Source organism: Natator depressus, chromosome 6 (assembly GCF_965152275.1).
Source record: "Natator depressus isolate rNatDep1 chromosome 6, rNatDep2.hap1, whole genome shotgun sequence".
Classification (NCBI taxonomy): domain Eukaryota; kingdom Metazoa; phylum Chordata; order Testudines; family Cheloniidae; genus Natator; species Natator depressus.
In genome coordinates this window covers 78023950-78029950 of record NC_134239.1, presented here as the reverse complement: position 1 = coordinate 78029950, position 6001 = coordinate 78023950, and the positions used below count along the sequence as shown (strand labels likewise).

General features: G+C 38.3%; 1 long non-coding RNA gene across 1 annotated transcript; it reads right to left on the bottom strand.

Annotated features, from left to right (window-relative positions):
- Positions 1–206: 206 nt before the first annotated feature.
- On the bottom strand, positions 207–5765 carry LOC141990116 (uncharacterized). Its single transcript, XR_012640083.1, has 3 exons — positions 5674–5765; positions 4399–4473; positions 207–1104 (listed from the first exon to the last, which is right to left on the bottom strand). It is a non-coding gene; the product is annotated as an uncharacterized LOC141990116 (long non-coding RNA).
- Between the last annotated feature and the right edge of the window lie 236 nt (positions 5766–6001).

Sequence of the window (6001 nt, the reverse complement as noted above, 5' to 3'; positions counted from 1 at the left end):
AGAACACTTGGTTTCCATAAATTTTAGCATGTCTTTAAAGATCCTTGACAACTGGCTGGATAATGTTTCAAGCTTATAGTTTAGTGTATCATAAAATAAGAAAATGTCAAAGCAAAAGAAACTTTAATGTCTGTATTTATGACAACTGATTTATGAATATACTTGAAATTAATATTTCAGTGTCGCAAGCTCTCAAACAAAGTTGCCACCATAAATATGCCTGTAAATTAGCATTAAACAAAATGGTAAAGTGGAAAGAAAACTAATGACTACTATAAACAATTAAGCTATGTATCCATTTAAACATATACATGAATGAATAAATACTAAAATGAAACAGTGATCTGACAAGAACGCCCAATCTAACTTTCACATATTTTATAACAAGGCCAAATAAAATTCAGGAGCCAAATATTCCCCCAAACAGGGTTCAAACTCAGATTCCCATCTTTCCAAATGTGAGCGTCTCTTGATTAGGCCCATTAGACTGACTTGAGCTCTGGGACAATGTTTTCAAATGTGGGTGCCCACAGTTCGGAACCCAAGTTTTGAGAATTGTGGCCGCTAATCCTAACATGAATTTGAGGTTTAGGCCTGGAGTTTCAGTTCTGGCTTCTCTCTAATTTCAATTTGTGTACACAAACAAGTAAAGACGGCATCATAGCTCATTGCGGAAACAGGAAGAATGGTTTTAAAAGATAAACAACAGCATTGCTAGAGTTTCCTTCAGAGATTATCAAGTGCCATTTATACATTATCCAAGAACCAAACAACTTTTGTACAGAAATGCAAACATTTTAAGGTTAACAGAATAACTCTGTGAAATCCAGTGCAGTACACAGTAAAATGCTTGTCAGTTGAAATTCTGTATTTATTGCTCAGCAAAGGGGCTTGCCATTTTGTACATTCTTAGCACACTGTCTCCCCAGATTTACTCCCTTCAGCAGTGCTTCACTGAAGTCATCCAGTCCTATTAAGGTAGTGAGAGGGGAGAGGAATCCATAGAGGCCACCCAAGACAATGCTTAAGGGCCAGCCAAAAAACACCAGGACGATGAGCCAAAATATTCCCCACATTAGGCAGCTGCAATCTGCCATCTTGAACCTAGTGAGACAGATAGAAAATAGGGGTTAATTTGGGCAGGTACTGTTAAAGGATATTTTATACATATTTTACTTCCTAAGAAAAATTCCTATTCAGGAAAAAAAAAAAGTTTTTTCAGCAAAGCAAATCTAACTCCTATATTTTACAAAACAGTCAAATGCAATACACTTCTCAAGTCACACGTGTAGCCTTGGGTGTAAGAAAAGTTAAATTAGAACCCCGTCTCCCAGCCCAGAATGTCTTGAATTCAGATACTTATCTATATAGAGCTATGCTAAGTAGCAAGTGTGGGACACTAGCTTTTAAACTACAAGAAAATATGACTCCAGATAAGGAACACAATGAAGATTAGTAAGGCAGGAAGACCATATGATGTTAACAGTGTAAAGTAATCCAGGTCTTATTCACAGGCCTTCGGAGGGTGCACATAACGTCTCAGGACGCCAACAGGCAATGCTGAATAAGGTCAACTCCTGCTGCTTGTTGACTGGCTTGGGAGATACCGTGTGTACGCAACTAGAACCAACTCTGCTCAATCTCAGTACCTGCTGGCCCCTTTCACTGCCACTTCCTCTGGAAGCCCAACGCTGGGAGTATGTGATTTCTTTGACTGTCCCACACTTTGGCAAACCAGTAAAGTGCCTGAAACCACTACGGCTTATTGCTAAAAGCAGCCAAGTCAGCAGGCTGTAAATTGGCCATCCAGCAGTCTCAGTTTAACCAAGGCAGCGGGGAAGGGAGGGGTTTTGGGTGCCACAGAAAGGGCAGCTTGACCCCGCGTCCTTCCTGATAAGAATTGTGTTGAAGTTGCTGATACATGCATTTTAGAAGAAGAGCAGGATGTGTCCCAGGAATGTCTACTCTGCAAACTCTGGAAAAAACCACACCTGGTTAATCAATGAATCAGAAGAAAGCCTCTTTCTTGACCATTGAAACTGCTTGCTTGACAAGTTTTCTTTAGAGGACATGTCATTCTATTACTAATGTATAAATAAAGGGGGAAAGTTTGAAGTGGTGGGTCTCTTCAGGACTGGACTCTCCCTCTGGATGCATCTTGCGTTTCTCACGTCTGCCGCTGTGCCACTCGAGAGCCACACTCAGCTTTGGTAATTATCTCTGGTTGGGGGTGTTTTACTAACCTGTTGTGGATGTGTGTATAAGTGCTTGAGACTAACTAAAGTTTAGCTTTAAGTGAAAGCACTCTTGTGTTGTCCTGTTTGTGCCGGCCATCTATCGGTCGGACAGCCGTGTCGCCCCTGATTTATTTCCTGACACCACCTCGCACCAAGTAAAAGTTACCAAGAGCTTTGGGTTGAAAGAACCCCAGGTTACATGACAGCCCAATAAGGTCGGGGCCAGAACCACCATAAATAGTTGTTTCCCCTGCCCCCCCTCAACTGAGACATATGTTGTGAGCTGTCAGGGCCTTTATTTTTGTCTTGCTCTCTCTTCCAGCAGCCTGGGAAAACATTAAGACTATATATCCTAAAATATTAAACAACCCTAAATGCATCTTGGTGCATCCTAGGACTCCAGTTGCTATTTAGTGGTGATTATGTATCCTACAGGAACATAAAGGTGACAAAGGTTTCCTCATAAAAGTTTTTTTTCCCCAAAAAAGTTTTATTTGGACTACTTTTACTGTTATATGTTAATTCAAATACTTTAAAATGTGGAAATGCAGTTTATCCAGACAAACTTAACTCTGCTCTGTAGTAGCACCGTGAGGGGAAAAGAAAAAATTTGAATGCATCTTTCAAAATCAATGTAATCTAATTTGGGACCACAAGCACTAAAATGCCTTAATCAAAAACATATGCTTTTTGGATGGTATCACTACAGGATAGAGTTAAGGTGTTTCAGTGTGCCCTAACTGTTCATGTCCATACCTTAACGCATTTGGATTGAAGTTTAATAATAATTCTTAATTTCCTGAGTTTAAAATGCCAGTTTTTGGGACAATTACAATGTAATTTATTTTACCCTAAATTACTGCTATGTATTTTCAACCTTAATTCCATTTTCATGTAGTCAGGAAATTAATATTGTTATTCATTAAAGATGGTCAAAGAATTTTCAACAGAATAATTTTTCATCAGAAAATGGAGTTTTGCCAGAATCAAAATGTTTCACTGGAATGTGTCAATTTAGACAGAATTTTCAACAGAAAAATGTCAGAATGAATTATTTTGACTTTCTTGTTTCATTTCAACATGGTTGAAATGTTTGGTTTTTTACTCTTTTTGTTCCACTTCATTTTGATGTTATAACATTCATATATATATATATTAATTTAGCATTTAATATTCTATATTAAGTTTCAACTTTATCTAAATGTAATGTTCCAAAGTTAAATTTTTTGGAAATTTTCTGAGAGAAATTTTGAAATTTCAATATTTTGTTCCGATTCAGAACAAAGGCAAACGTCAAAAAGTGAGTATTTCCTGTGGAATGAAAAGGTGGTTTTCCATCTAGCTCTATTTACTGTTTGTAACACAGTAGTAGCTGCAGGGTTACCATGAAATGGCAGTCACATTGTGTAGGAACTGTAAAAACACGAGTAAGAAAGAGTCTCTGTCCCGGGGACAGATAAAAGGTGACAGAAAGGGCATATCTGAGTTTGACAGATGGGGAAACTGAGGCGTAGAGCAATTTAAGTGTCTTGACCAAGCCTTATCAATAAGGGTGGAGCCAAGAGATAAACCCAAATCTCCTGTTTCCCAGTCCAGTGCACTAACCAGAAGACGGTCCTTCCTATCCGCCCTATTTGGGGTCGGGAAGGAATTTTCCTCCAGGGCAGATTGGAAGAGGCCCTGGAGGTTTTTCGCCTTCCTCTGTAGCATGGGGCTCGGGTCACTTGCTGGAGGATTCCCTGCTCCTTGAAGTCTTTAAACCACGATTTGAGGACTTCAATAGCTCAGACATAGGTGAGAGGTTTTTCACAGGAGTGGGTGGGTGAAATTCTGTGGCCTGCGTTGTGCAGGAGGTCAGACTAGATGATCATAATGGTCCCTTCTGACCTAAATATCTATGAATCTATCCTTAATTACACAAGTAGTCCCAATTTCATGAGTAATCCTTATTCATGTACATAGTCCCATTGGGTTGGAACTACGCACATGAAGGTTTGGGCCTTCAGGTAGTAAGTTCCTTGGGGAAGAGATGTACTATTTTGTAATTGTCTCTAAATAGTAATTACACATACCTACAGCACTATATAAATAATCATTTTAAAGGAGTATCACTTGTCATATATGAATTATAACACAAAATATATTTTAAAAAAATTGGTACCTTTAACCAGAACTCCCAATTGTCACCTTACTCAAAAAAAGAATCGATGCTTGGATAAGGCTCCACCTAAGAAAACTAGAACAACAGGATCAGGATACTGTCAAATCAGTTAATGAACAAAATTAATTGACTATGTCTGGAATACTGCATTCTGTTCTGCATCGCATTCAACTCTGGGCACCGCAGCACCAGAAAAATGTAGGTTGACTGGAATACTACTAGTTCAAATAATACTAACAAAAATGGCTATGGTGCCGGGGTTTATTGAGGAAAAGTTAAAAGAACTGCTTGTTTATCAGAAGATTTAAGAAATTGTGATACCCATCTATAAATACATGAAGATGAAGTGGTTAAACATCAAGGATAGTGGGAAATGACTTAGGGTGGCAAAGTGGTAGTATAATTAGCCATCATGAGTTTACACTGAGCTTTAATGAAGTATCATTGTAGATACTACAAGATTACTGATTTAAATTGGTTGTTTCTAATTGAGATGCTATTAAGATGCGAAGGATGCCATGGCAATAGGCACTGTGCAAAAAAATAATAAATAATAAAAAATAAAATACAGTAGAACCTCAGAGTTATAAACACCAGAGTTACTAGCTGACCAGTCAACCACACACCTCATTTGGAACCAGAAATACACAATCAGGCAGCAGCAGAGACCAAAACAAAAGCAAAAGCAAATACAGTACACTACTTAAACATCAACTACTAAAAAAAAAAATAAAGGGAAAGCAGCATTTTTCTTCTGCATAGTAAAGTTTCAAAGCTGTATTAAGTCAATATTCAGTTGTAAACTTTTAAAAGAACAACCATAACAGTTTGTTCAGAGTTACAAACAACATCCATTCCTGAGGGGTTCATAAATCTGAGGTTCTACTGTGGGTAAATAAATGACGGGACGAAATTAAGAAAGTTTAGGGTGGCTACCAAGAAAAAACTTCTTGACAGTGAGATTACTCACATTGGGCAACAGTGTCCCAAAAGACATTCTGTTGCCTGAGACATTTAAAGCACAGCTAGAAAATGCTCTGCACCACAGGGTATAATCAGTGGCTAAGGGACAAGATTCCATAATAGGCCCTTTTATTGCTGATTTCCAGGATTCTGTGGTTAAATTAGTAACAGACGAATACAGCAACATATTAGCATCAAGTAGCTGGGGTGCATGAGAGGATGCTGCTTTACTAACTTAATTTAAACTGCCCTTTGACACAGAAAGGTAAATATTTTGTTTGACTAGGAGTAACATAACAATAGAAGGCTTACCTTTAAAGCATGTATGTTTCTGTGGCCTTTTAAATGGCCCGATGTAGTCTTCTAGGCATTCACTGAAGCACAAGAAAACAAGCAAGTTGAATAACACCAGGATCTTAACAGAAAAGCCTTTGTTCCCCCTTATGCAACTTGCTGACATCATCTAACAGAAGTGTATCAAAACATTAACACTCCCACAGTAACCAATGTGACATCACAAACAGGCCACTGTTTCATGTGGGCAACAGGGAGCAGGTGAGTTGAAACAAATGTCTTGTTGTCATACAAATATCTCTGACAGTATAAACTTGGGGAAAAAGATTTGCCATTGATCACCTAG